Source organism: Dermacentor albipictus, chromosome 7 (genome assembly GCF_038994185.2).
Source record: "Dermacentor albipictus isolate Rhodes 1998 colony chromosome 7, USDA_Dalb.pri_finalv2, whole genome shotgun sequence".
Taxonomy (NCBI): Eukaryota; Metazoa; Arthropoda; class Arachnida; order Ixodida; family Ixodidae; genus Dermacentor; species Dermacentor albipictus.
Window position 1 is genome coordinate 6,872,806 of NC_091827.1, and position 14,608 is coordinate 6,887,413.

The window sequence follows — 14,608 nt, forward strand, 5'->3', positions numbered from 1 at the left end:
GCATCGTCATCATTCGAGCTCCGTCATCCGACTCTCTGATTCTCCCGTGAGCCGAGCCAGCTGGCGCGCCCGAGTAGATTCGTGAGCGTCGGCTGCGGAACACCGGGTGGTGGTTGCCTCCGTACGAACGGTGATTCAAAAGCTAGTTTCCCGCCCGTGCACGCTAACTGGCTCCTGACTCTCAAAAAGCTCCTGTAAGACTTAAGCTTCTTCGAGAAATACGTCAACTCGGACATACCGTTTCTCAGAGGTGTACTTCAGCAGCTCGGGGATGGCGTACCACTGGGGCGCTACTTGGCGCTGAGGAAGGGGAACGTGCTCGCAATGACCGGTCAGGTGGGCAAGCCCACGTTCTTTCTGACACTCAGCATGTCCGAGATCCTCAAGGAGCGCCTGCTCGAAGTCACTGAGAGAGTCAAAGAGCCGGCCGAAGCGAGCAGTTTCAGGGTCGATGGCAAAGCAAGCCACTTGCAAAATGCTTCGAATAGCTCGATTCTTACTGTAAGTGAAATCTGCATGTTTTTTTTTCTAATGGGTTGAGATGCTCCAGGACCTGGCGTTCATTTGTTTATATGGGTTTTCAATCTCCAAAAGTGGGCTCCATAAGAATTTGCAAGGAGCTCTTGGTGCCCCACCGCAGCTGCGGCGAAATAGCAGAGTATCTGCCGCTGCTATTGGAGGCAGGCGAGTGCTGCCGCCGGGTACCTGCCCTTTAAATAGGTACAGGCGCGTTCCCGGTCAGGTTCTCGGCAACTGCAGGAGTTCCAGACGCTTGGAAGGACGCCCGCCTAATGGGAACTCGTCGTCATGGGACCGTCAGACTCCCTTTTTTTCAAACTGCATGGTGTTTTCCTTGTCTAGGTACTTGCACAGCAAGCATAGCTGTCTGTACGAGTCTCTTACAAGCAACGCATCCCTGGAAAGCCGAGTGTTCTACTCACTGGGCCACGCCTGGGAAAAGAAAGCTTGCCTTCAAAAATAAATAAATATATGAGCACGACGAGGCCATTTCTTTCGAAGGTCACAACAATATATAGAGGTGTTATACTCGAACCAACCCCGTTCATTTGTTTGTAGGGGCAGAGCCTACTCCTCAGTCTTCCTGTAGAACACACTGATGACTACGTGAAGAAGTCTCCGGGGAGCGCGGGAGCGGCTGGTAAGTGAAGTGCGGAGTACGTTTTCGATGATATAACAGACGTCCCTTGTTTTGGCTTGGCTTTGGTTCATCGAGGTCGAAAGGAAAAATGCCACGTTAGGGAGCTATTAAACACGAAGCAACTGTGCAGTCTTCTTTAACAATGAATGAGATTATGCCTGTTATCCTACCCCACTGCTCTGTAATAATCTCCCTTGCCCACTAAGAAGTACATGAAACGAGGTAGGGACGGAAGAAAAGGGAAGACGAAACACCGGCGAAAAAAGCAGCACGGATGGTCTTAACGACCCTATGGGAGGATGCGGCTTACAACTAATAAAGACAAAATGCCCGAGGTATGAAATAACTATGTGGCGGCTGTATCAGCGGTATCGATAATGATGGGGACATCCAGTGCATAGAGAAACGCTTTCACTTCATGAGCCCACAAAATAAACTGCGATAGTTTCGTGAAAGACACACAGTAAAAGGAAATAAGAATAACCGGGTGAGTGCGTGAAGCCAGTTTTATATAGGGGTAAGCGAGAGGTGGGCAACTTCGTGAGGTTATGTCTCCTCCTCACCGCGCTTTCGGTTCCTTTCACTGGGGCTTGCTAGGGTCTCTCACTTATTACAACTTTTGGAGAGTGAGATACACTCGCCCCAGTGAGTCGATGAGAGAAGTTGTCAATATAGAAAGTATGGGGAAATAAAGAATGGCGTGGGGCGCCACGGAACAGTAATGTAGTAAATTGCCAGGAGTCTATGATGCCAAGCTTCACTGCAGCTTTGTGGGAGTGCGTGAGAGAGAGAGAGAGAGAGAGAGAGAGAGAGAGAGAGAGAGAGAGAGAGAGAGAGAGAGCTGAAACACCGGTTTCTCTTTGCCACTTCACAGCGTCCCGTTCGCGTTCCTCGTTAGAAAATTGGCTCAGCTCGGCTTTCTCTGTTCGCTACTGGCTCCAGGCTCTTGTTTCCAGAGTCTGCCCATTACGGCGTAACTCACGACCACCTTGGGAATACCGTGGCGCAGGGCAGGCTTTCCATACAACGGGTCGAATTTTATCCGCTGAGTTCACAAGGTGGATAATGTTGCCTCTCCCCTCTTGTACACCTATACACGTTATAAAACTGTGCAAGCTATGGACGTGCGCTCAGCGGTGAAACGTGAGAAGGCGCGGTACTGAAATAAACGAAGCAAGATTACTTGTTAACGACAATAAATGGGACCACCGGAAGCGAAAGAGGTTTGTAAACAGCAAAAAGAGCCTCTTCCCTAAAGAATAAGGAATACGCGGGAAAACTAAAAAAAGAAAGGCGAGACCGGAACGGGAAACAATGTGTGCGTGTGTGTGTGTGTGTGTGTGTGTGTGTGAAGTGACTTTTAAAGAGAATGGAAGAGATAAGTGCAGTGCCGTAACTGTCGCTCACATGAGGACTCCTCAACAGCACTGCACGTGGTAAGGTGTGTCGGGAGAAAAAGATGAACAGAGAGGAAAGAAAGCGCAAAAAAAAACATAAGCGAATGCGGAGCTCAGAGCCGCGCTCTTAGTTGCGTCACACTGCAAAAGTCAATTATTTGGCGGCTCTGGCGTTGGCGAGGGGAAGCACATAAAGTGCTCGTGATGTTGCGATCGAGTTGTAAACTCGAAGTGGAATTTGCGAAAAAAGCTTATATATATATATATATATATATATATATATATATATATATATATATATATATATATATATATATATATATATATATATATATATATATATATATATATATATATATATATATATATATATATATATAAGCGGCCACTGGCTCCCCATGCATGCACTTGGCTGTAGCAGCTCGCAGGTAAGTTAAGCGTAGCCTTCGGTCGTCGACTGCAGAGTGCGGGCATGGTCTCCTCCTGTTGCTAATGTGTCATTGATTTTGTCCGTTTCCTTGTAGCAGCCTCCATTTCGGCTAAACAGCCAATGTTCCTTGAGCATCACTGAACGAATTCGGTCGGTGTCTGGAGCCTCCTTATATCGGATCAGACGGTGGGATGTAATAGTGTCTCCGAAGGTCTACACAGTGGAGCGTAGACTAGTTCCATGCGACTCTGGAAACAAACACTAGTACTCAACGAAAGGAGAGAGCATACTGATAGATAAAGAATAAAGGAAAGTGAAGGTAACAATAACGTACGCTAAAATAGGCAGATATTGAGCTAACTGGGACTGACGACAAGTTTATTATTTAGTTTGCAGAGAAAATAAAGAAGGTCCATAAATTTTCGGACTGTTCGATTTCTGAACAAGCTAGGCTAGCGCCGAAGTTAGGAGCTCCGTTGAATTCTTTGCCGCCAGTGCAGCAAACGCTTCTCTTGGAGGCATGCAGTGTTGTCACACACGTCTCTGAACCATAAAGTGTAGTTTAGCAAAAGAGGAAGAAAGCTAGCGCAAGTAGGATGCCTTAAGGAGTCATGAAATATTTATAAAACCGATCTGGGACGTCCGAGGGTTGATGCACAAGTGAGAGGAGCATATACGTACGCTGACGTATGCTGCCGAAAGCAGCGCCAATCCCAGGAAATGGCAAGTGCACGTCCTCAGGAAAGACACGGTTGAAGATACGCTGATCTGTTCGCAAGAGAACGGTGGTGCCACCGGACACCGCGGGACGTGTTTCTCTGTGCTTTGCCTTAGCGGTAACAGTTGGCGCCACGATTACGTTGCAGGGACATCGAGCGCTGCTTTTGTGTGACCATAGGCTAGGCCTTCATTCTGTGCTATCGAGAGCCAAGCTCAAGAATACCGCCGATATAATTCCCGAACTTTGCTGTCGAGGTGAGATAAAGCCTAGTGAAAGCCTACAATGCCATTAGCTCGCCGTTAAAGGGGCAAGTGAGTTAGAAACGGCTACCCGTTCGGCCTAAGGCAAGCAGGCCTAGGTAGACCAGATGCCGTCACGTCAGGCGATGACGTAATCTCCGTTGTATCCTTCAAACGGAAGCCTTCGGCGGTTTTCGACAAAGACCAAACGTCGTGGTGGAATATTCTCCCGATTTATGTATGAACTTTATGAGCAACTGAAATGTTGATCTAGGCTGTAATTTCTGCGCTGTCTACAAAGAAGTGTAATACCGCCGTCTGTGTTGGATCTGCTTCCGTGCGTTATATCTGTTCGGCGACATGGCATATCCCGAAGCGACTTCTAGAACAGAGTCTAACATAATACGTTGATCAGTGAAGAAAAGAAACGGAACATTTGTTTAGCCCTCCAAATTGTCATCTCATCGTTCCTTTTTCTCTTTAAGCAAATTAGAAGGAAAAATAAAGCATACACAAATATGATAATGTTTTGCTTTCCACTCTTGTGCGGGCCTCAATAATGGGGCTGGCAATATTAATAAATGACTGAAAGGAGTTAATGAACGAGAATATGAAAAAATGGGTAAGGATGGGTTTTTTCTTGCTTGCTTTTTCTCTCTTTGCGGGTTCTAATTAACAGCGCGTGGGGTACTTTCTGCGTCCGCAGCAAAATAACGATGCGTGCTCGTAGCTTAATTACGTGTAGGAGCGAATACAATTTCACTTCGTATAAGTGACGATGCGTGTCTAAACAAAAGACAAAGATTAAAGTGCACCCCTGAATGAGAGCCGCAAGAAGTCGACACGCGGGAACTCTAGAAGCGAACTGATCAACAACACACGGGAAAAAGGGAGCGACGGGGTACAAGCCACTCTTGCTACACGGTAACATTATTAGAAGAGAAGAATGAGCTGCCCTGAAAAAAAAGAAGGAAGAATTATTACAAGTTCGCGCTCTGTTTGAATAAATACGTGCACTATGATAAAACGCACACGTTCGACGTAGCATGTGGCCTCACCTAACAATCTGCAGGGCCAACCACGCCACGAATGAGAAAGGCGTCCTTTTGGCGATGCCACGGTAAGGCAGCCAGTCACGACGACCATGTTACGTGATCGCCAACCGAGCATAAATCAACCTTATGTACCTCATTCGTTGGCATACATTTAGAATAACATGAAATCTGAACTATTAAAGCTTCTTTGTTGGAACACGCTCTGACCTGTACGAAATACGGTGGCTATCACGCAAGCACACAAGCAAGGTCATCCGTCATTCCCACGAACACACATATGCGCACGCACATATACGTACGCACACGCGCTTCTGCAAGCACCCGACAATAAAAGCAATTTCATATAGACTCACAAATGACTAGGACACATTGACATTCATTCAGAATCTAACTAACTCGGCCTCCCTCAGGCTCTTACGTACACAAAGAAAATTCTTGAATGGTGCCTTTGTGAATGATAGGGGCACCCCGACGTAGCCTCTTCAACTCTGCACAGATTTATCAAGACCGTCACAAGGAAGAAGGCTGGAGAGTTCCTCGTGCTTAGGACAGCTTTTTTTTCCACAGGCATGAGGCAGAAAGGAGAGAGCCGAGTGACGGGAGAACTAGGAGAGAGCGCCACGGTGTTATTGAGTAATTAAGCGAAACGAGGCTTTCCTCGCCACTATCGGTGGTCCTTCATTATAGCATGCCTGCCTCTGACAGGGCGTATTTTCATTTAAACATAGAGATAATTGCGACAGAGTAGGGTAAATAGGAAGCAAACTGTCGTGTCTGCGCGTCGTTCTTTAATCAGAAGTACTCTGGTAACACAGTTTTCGACGCAAACTTCAGCAGCGACCGCCCATAGGTTTAGTCGCATGGTCGTCAGGCTATGGCGCTGCTCAGCGGTAGGGTGGGATTGAGGCCGGCTGATGGCGTATTCTACTTGCGAGGCACCTGTCCATAACAGCGCGGCCTTCGGGTTTTAAACTCGGTAGGTTGGATGACAGAGCGAGAGAGAAAGAAAGAGAAAAGAGAATAACAAAGGCTGGGAGTTGGCCCGAGGCATTTCAGTTTAGCCAGCCATTCTGCCCTGTGTGAAGGGGAACAAAGAGGAGCAAGAGAAGGGACGACGACGTCAGAGGGAAGTGGCAATGCACATAGTGGGGAAGCTTACTCATAGCTTAGGATCCAGGATCGTGCTTTTTAATAGTTTGGGAAGGCCTGAGTGACGTGGAATCCAGATAAGTAGTCACGCTAAGGGCCCAATATAACATCATTGGCCAACGGCAGGCTTTCGAGACGGGCAATAGCTTCCGGGTACTTTTGTCGATCTTCCATGTACTGAGGGCAGTCTCATAGCAAGTGCTTTATAGATTCACGCGCATAGCGTGGCTCACAGGCTGAAGACAAATAGCGTGGCATTCAGTGTGTGTAAGGGTGCGTAAACGCCGCTCCCAGCCTCAGCCGGCGTAGAAGAGCGGCGCTGCTGTGCTGAATTTTAGTGCTAGTATCAAAGTTATGTCTGGGTAGAGGCTAAGATGAATTACTTTGTTGTGGATAACACTAGGAGGTAGTTGAATGATTATTGCCGAAAATATAAGAAATAGAAAAGAAGAGAAAAGAAGAACAATATTTATCAGGAAAATAAAGTGCACTCTACGGTTTGTTAAGGCAATCTGTGGTTCCTAAAGACCGAAAAGAAAAGAAACATAGGCAAGGAAAAAATAGCCACCCTCGTTTTTATTCTAAGCTGTAACTTTGCAAACCTGAACGAAACGTTGAATGAAACGAATGAGCTCTTAGGCACATTCTTGATTTTTTTATGTTGGAAATGTGCATTAGCATTCAAATACATTGCATTTGTTCGTTTCTTGTTTATTTTTGCTGTACAAAGCGTTTATTGCATAGCGCTATAGCTTCTTTAAATTTTGAAGCAAATTTGTGATCGGCAGCTTTTGAATGTTCCGCAATGGCTCTGCGCACTGGGGGGAAGGTCCCGACGTCGTTCTTGTGTTGCCTGAGCCTTTCGTTTAAACTATTTTATTTCCCCAATTTAAGGAACTGGAGAGTCGGCATACTTGATCTCGTATTTTCTTTCATGTTATGTGTTTCCTTCTGCACAGGAACAGAAACAGAAGCAAAAACAAGGTACCTAATAGCCTGACAAGGATCTTTGCTCCAGATACAGTGCCGAACGCAGACCATCATGCACATTGTGAAGAAAAAACAAACACATACGCAGACATATTTGAACACAGGAGAAAAAGAATAGTTTAAAAAAGAACAAATATTTTTGGAAGTTTGTACTTATTTCGTAAACGTGAAAAATAATGAAATGTACACAATACAGCGACCTTAATTACAGATACACATAAATTTACAGTACCCCACTTCTGCTGTCAAACCATTCATGTCAAGGTATTGTTGCTCAACACATGTAATATGAATGAAAACGACAATATACATCGAGCACGCAAGATAATAAAGAAGATATATGTAAGTATGGTGTGACGTAATGCTCTGGTGTTAGACATTTCGAAGGAAAACATAAGCGCGTTGAAAAAAGGTTCAAGAAAATGCAACGTCATTCTATATCAAAGCCATTCTAAACCTTCTTTTCGAGGTTGGGCTTTGTATATCTAAGAATCAGTCGACTTAATGTAGCAAAGTAGGCACCTTATATGAAGTGTGTTGCCGTCTATAAATAGTTCGTGTCTTTGGAGTCCTCCTAAAATAGGTGCGGAAAGGATACGGAGTATCATGAAAACCTTGCAAGCAAAATAGCCTTTTGCACTTTATGGCCGCTGGCTTTTAACATATGATGCTTTAGAAAAAGTGGTTTTGTCCGCAGCTCAGATAAGGGGCCATAATAGCTTTCAAAAGCTCTCAGCACCCTTTTTTTGCAGAATAGCGAGTTTAATATAGTTTGTCAATGTCATTGTTTCCTACACAAGTCCACAATAAGAAAGTCGAGAGTAGAACAGAGCATAATAGAGCGTCTTTTTGAGCCACAGTGGTAATAACGAATTTAATTTGTACATGCATCCAATACTTCTACTTAATTCGGCCGTTAACATTGTTATGCGTTCGTTCCAAGATAGGTCTTCCTGAAACCACACTCCCTGAAATTTTTAGTCGTAACCTGTCCTAACATATGGCCTTGGTAGGAAATGCTCATGATGAAATTTCGCGGCTTGTTCACACGAACAAATATCATGTATTTTGTTTTATTGGTGTTCAAGCGTAGCTTGTTCAATTTTAAGCAGGAAGACAACTGACTGAGAAAATGATTCACATTTCCTTCAAGATCGTCCAGCGAAGCGCCTGAAAAAAAAAAGATGTTTGTGTCGTCTGTGTACATCACTATTTTGGGACAATCTGGAATGCGGCATAGGTCATTTATGTATATCATAAATAGGAGGGGACCCAATATGGAGCCTTGCGGCACTCCTCTCTTCACTTCAGGGTACGCTGATGGCTCGTTATTTATTACCACTATTAGTAGTGGCTGGTTAAGTAGCTTTTTAACAAGTCACGTGCAATGCCTCGTATACCACATGTGCTCAGTTCACCTAAAAGGAAGTCATGACAAACGGTATCAAACGATTTGCGTAGGTCAATAAAGAGCCCAACTTTGTATAATTTTTCTCAATGTTATCTATTATATGATCCCTTATTTTGAGTAATGTTAGCTCGGCAGATTTGTTTTTTTGAAAGCCATGTAGGACATCATTTATAACATTATACTTATCAAAAAAGAAAGAAAAGCTCTGTAGCCGGACATTTATTGCGCTTTCATATACTTTTCACAAAATAGGCAGAACTGATATTGGACGATAATTCGACATTTGTTTTCGGTTGTGTCCTTTAAACGTAGGTCATACTCGAGCAATTTTCAAATTATCTAGAAAAATGGCCGTAGTAAAGGATAGGTTGATAAGATGGGCAAGAGGAGCTGATATTACGTCGGCTACGTACTTTACCGGTGCAGGTTTTACTTCGTCATATCCAGCAGCACAGTTGATCTTGATTTTGTTAATAATTTCTTCAATTTCATGAAAATGTGTACGGGTTTAGTAGAATGGTGTTTGGAATGCTGTAATTATTTAACAGCTCATCTGACGGAATGAAGTTCATCTCCGTCACAGATATCATTGGAATCACAGCTAATCACAAAATAATTGTTCATGGCCGTTGCAGAACTGTAGCCATTGATGACACCCGTTTCTGTTTCTGTAGTGGGTATACCGTTGGGGGTTTTCTGACCCAACCATCCTCTAACCTCGTTCCAGATTTTCCTTGGTCATTGCTCATTCTGCCGAAAACATCTTCGTAATAATTCATTTTGGTGTATTTCAACTCGCGACTAAGCTGGTTTCTAAACTTCTTGAACATGATTAATATATCGATGTCACGAGATTTTATAAATGCATAGAACATGTGATATTTCTTTCCTTATTTTTCATGTAAAGCATTTGTAATCCATGCTTCCTTATTTTTCTACTTCGAGAATTTTTTAGAACCTCCGGGAAAGCAAGATCATAACATTTTTTTAGTTTTGCGATCAATATGTTATAGGCCATGTTTAGGTCAACGTCCCCAAATATGCACTCCCAGTTTTCCTCAACGACTGGGTATGAAAAAGTTCTAAGGTGCGCGTTGATTTCATGAAATGACACCTTTTGTTTTTATTATCCATATTGTGACCACGAGGTGAAGGAAAAGCGTAGAATGTGGGCGGATGATCTCGCTTATCTGTAGTAAAAGTAACCCAGCAACTCCCGATGGCGAGCACATGTTCGTGATACAGATATCGAGCAAAATTGTTGTTTCAGCCGTCCGTCGTGTTGCTTCCGTGATAACGTTTTCACAGGCGAAATAATTTTTGAGCTCCGTTAGCTATCTGGCTGGAGCATCCATCGAAAGCATGTCTATGTTGACGTCACCCATTACTGCGAAAGTTATCCAGAGCGACATGAGCAATCCAAGATGCTTTCTGTTGACTCCAAAAATTTATGCTCCAAAAATGGCGCCTTGAGTCCTCTATCTTGGCAGAAGGTCCTTTCGAATGGAGGCTGTTCTTAAATAATTATCACAGCCACACTGGTAATTCCGTCAACAAGCTTAGATTCCTCTGTTCAAGCATGGTTTGCATCTAATGAAGTCCAGTTCTAGCTCATCTATTCCTATAGCTACACTTCTGCTTTCAAGGATGTTGTTTTAGTCGTGGGTGAAAAAAGCATTAAATCTTTCATTTCAGGATGCTCGCGAAGCGACAGATGCAGCGCTTGTTAGCTAAATCCTTTCCGCTAGATGCAAAGAGCACACTATGAAGATGGGGAAAAGGAGGAGGCTGCTCCCGGTTTTCTTTCTTTCTTTTAGTTCTGAAGAGCGACCACTTCTTCGACAGGCTAATTGCGAGGCGTGTCCGCTCAGGACTCTCTTCATTGTGCCATGACTGCACTGTTGCTGTCTCGGCGAGCAAACGAAACAGTCGAGCGCTATTAATCGGTCGACGGACTCCTACCTGCATCCCTTCTTCGTCGGTCTTCCTTAACTCCTTTCCCAATGAACCCACGCAATCTCCCGACATTCCACCCCACTCCTGCCAGCTTCCATCTCGCAATCGCCGAGAAAGTGAGCCCTGCCACCGACTCCCTCCCTCCCTCCCTCCCTCCCTCCCTCCCTCCCTCCCTCCCTCCCTCCCTCCCTCCCTCCCTCCCTCCCTCCTTCCCTCCCTCCCTCCCTCCCTTCAATCGCCGCAATGTCCACCTTAGGCAGCTTTCTCGCGCCGATAGGAAACAGTTGTTCTCTGCACATAAGCATTGCTTCGAGGACGAAAGCAAAATCTAAAAGCAATGCAACGCAAGTCAAGGCAGGCGCCTCCTTTATGAGAGAAGCAGTAAACGGAAATAGGAAGAAAGAAGAAATATAAAGTGCCAAATCTGCACTTAAAGCAAACGCGGGAAGGCTGGCGGACCCGTGTACAAACAATACAGACACATCAGAGTACCCGGTGTCGGAACTGCTACACCGCTCTCCGGCACGTTCCTTTTACTGTGTCCGTGGAACTCCTCTCCAGTCTGATAGTGCTTATTTGCTTTTATTTTTAGGCGCTTTATTATTATCGTTTTTAAAGACACTTCTGATTTCTATTTCCTTCAGTTGAACGTTCTGTCTTTTTTTATCAATGTCACCTCATTACAGTGGGATGCGAAATGTAGCGCGCAGCAACCAAGATCTGTCCCAGCAATCTGTCTTGTCTCTTCGGGGCAAGAACACAAATGCAAGAACACAAGCGGAAGTAGCGCCATCGCTCACATCGCGCTTTTAGTTGCCATCTTGTCTCCCTCCACTTTTCTCCCCTCCGCATACAAGTTGCCGCCAACGCCACAAAATGAATAAAGAGCGCCGCCGGCGATTCGTACCAAGTCTAGCAAAGGGCGTCCGGGCATCGACTCATTAATCAGGTAATGACTCATTGCTTTCGCGCAGTTTCACCAACATCCCATTCCAGTTTCTCTTCCCGATCACCAACGAGTTGTTGCTTTGTTGTGTACTTGCATATCCCTGTTCCTTCATTTCGCACAGTCTACTTTTTCTCTTTTCTCTTCTTCTAGTTTTAGACGGCACAACTTTTGTAATAGCATGTAGTTCCCTTAGAAATGTGGCGAAGAGAGAGAAGTCAATGAAAGGGCGATTGGATTCGATTTTCAAAAGAAGACAGTCATCCAAGGGAGGCAGTGTGACGGGCCGGAAACGAAGAGGAGGCCTCTCGGAACACAGTGCTCTCAGAGCACAGTTGATTTTGCGCTCGATGGTGAAGAAAAGGTCAATCTTAGATACGCAAGCCTCAACGGGCAGTTGCCACAAGAACTCACAAAATAGTTTAGAGCGTGTTTCATTTATCTACAACGATATAATGCAGTGAACAGCTGTAGCATTGATCAATTGCGGTGACAATTATTTTCAAAGTTATAATTTAACTCTCTAAAAGTATTTAGAACTATGTAGGTGTTAGCGTAAGGTAGTAAGCACATCATAAAAAGTTATTTAACACCCGCCGAAAAATGCATGCTTAGTAACTTCAGGTGGTCATACTTAACACGGAGTCCCCTACTATGGCACCGTTAACATTCTGCTTTGATATAAATAAATAAATAAATAAATAAATAAATAAATAAATAAATAAATAAATAAATAAATAAATAAATAAATAAATAAATAAATAAATAAATAAATAAATAAATAAATAAATAAACAACCTTACAGATACCTAACGTTTCTCTCTCTCTCTTTTTTTTTTGCTTTGCTTTAACACGTGTCAGTGCAGTCAAACGATAATACCGTCTCTCTCAAGATAGACAAACAGACACAGACACAGACACATAATTATTGCATGAAACTCTATGGACTTTGGCACTTCCCTTGGTAGAGAAGTAAACGAGGGACCCAAAAGAACTGTGATTGTTTCGCAGATGTATCTTTCACTATATTTCTTCCAGAGCTCATTAGAAAAACACTACTGGAAATCTTCATTTTCACTTGTTTAGTTGTTCTTGACTGTGTCCTTCCTGCGTTTCTTTCCTGCTCGAGTCAATTTGATGTGCTTCCTCGTTTTCCAAGTAGAGCAGAGGTGTATATCACAGGCGTACTTGTGAGATACACCTCATTTCATTTGTTTTGCGGGTTTACGCGCCTTTATAGCGAGTGGTGGGAATTGTTAACGTTTCTGCTAGTAAAAGTAGACCCGCCCCTCATCTACATAGAAAAGTTACCTTGGGGGGGGGGTGCCTCCTCCCCACCCTCTTCCGAAAAAAAAATCCTGAGTACGTGCCGGGACAGACAGACAGACAGACAGACAGACAGGCAGACAGACAGAGAGAGAGAGAGAGGGATAGAGGATTTTCAGCTACCTAACAGCCAACATGCTACTTCGTATGAAAGTGAAAACAAATAAAATGATACGTGGTACACAACATTCGCTGCCGTGCACGTGACATTCTGCACCCGATAGACCAAATTTCATCCTGCAATTGACAACAACTCTGCTACACTTGACTATGGGGGTTGTTGCAGGTTAGACAGGCTCATCGGGTGTGCGTGAATGGGCACAGTTAGGCTTATTAGAGTGGCTGACTTTCCCCTGCAATGCCGGACCAGGGATTAAAGGGACAATAAAAATAAACACTAGATCAGGTTAGTTTGGTAGCTCATTCGCTCAGCTATGAGGTCTGAATCTCTCTCTCTCTCTCTCTCACACACACACACACACACACACACACACACACACACACACACACACACACACACACACACACACACACACACACGCACACGCACACGCACACACACACACACACACACACGCACACACGCGCACACACACACACACACACACACACACACACACACACACACACACACACACACACACACACACACACACACACACACACACACACACAACGGTGACTTCCAAATGAATAAACGAGTTTGGGTAACCTGGTATAACAAACTCAGTTGGGAGTCATCGCGCATTGTCTGTGTCTGTGCTTTCCACTCGCTTGTCTCGTCTTTTGTGCTGCTCCCTTGAAAGATGTATTTTCTCAACACTCCATTTTCGTTAATATTTTTACGCAAATCACCACAATGTTACGCGAATCAAGCACTGATTACACAGAAGACTATACAAGATGTATCAACCCAACTAATTGGGATGCTGGCCAGTTTAGCTAATAACTTAAGCATGAGTTTCTTCTCCGTTGATGTCTTGGCCAGGAAGACTGCGTTCCGAACTTGTTCAGTGGACGTACGTGTCAATATCATGGTAATCGGGTGATTATTAGAAGTGGAAATAAGGTCAAAGTTTCCCTTCTTGAATTAAGAAGAAATAAATTGTGGGGTGTTTGGTCGCAAATCCACGACCTGATTATGCGACACGTTGCAGTGAAGGATCCTGGATTAATTGATACCACCTGGGGTTCTTTACCGTTCACTTAAACCTAACTGCACCCGGGTTATTGCGCGCCTCGAAGTGTGGCTGCCGTGATCGGTATCGAATGCGCAAGCTTGAACTCCGCAGCAAAACGCCATCATCGTCCGCATCAGTATCACTTATTTACCTTTGAGGGAACCTAGTATGACGTTACATAAGAGGGATATAGGATTATCACTAATAAACAAATGTTACTCATACAATGAAAAAATACCGTCAGCACAAGAACAAATAAAGTGAACATAAGAAAGAAAGTCACATATGTAATGGAGGAAACACTACTAGGGTCACTACGCAGCAGTATAACGCAACAGAAATAGAGTGAGCAAAAAGAGCATAAACTGGTAGTGTGGTAGATTGCATAGATACTAAGACAATGCTTCACCGAAACGAGAAGGGTTACGTTCATTCACTATTGAATGAGGCTATTTATTCTACGCATCAATAGCAACTGGAAGAAATGAATGGTTGAAAAGCGCAAGTCGAACCATGTAATCGTTGTATGCCTGAAAAATTAACTTTACGACGCGAAGCTCGATGTGGTGTAAGCGGTACCATTTCACGTAGGCCAGGGAAAGTGTAGGACAGCTTACGGACGTCATAGCCACAACGCTACCGCGACGG

At 44.2% G+C, this 14,608-nt stretch overlaps 1 long non-coding RNA gene across 1 annotated transcript in view; it reads right to left on the bottom strand.

The window, feature by feature from the left end:
- Positions 1-258: 258 nt before the first annotated feature.
- LOC135916473 (uncharacterized) overlaps positions 259-14,608 on the bottom strand; it is a 744,131-nt gene continuing 729,781 nt past the window's right edge. Inside the window, exon 6 of the long non-coding RNA XR_011507319.1 lies at positions 259-406. This is a non-coding gene — a long non-coding RNA (uncharacterized lncRNA). The remainder of the gene's footprint in view (positions 407-14,608) is intronic.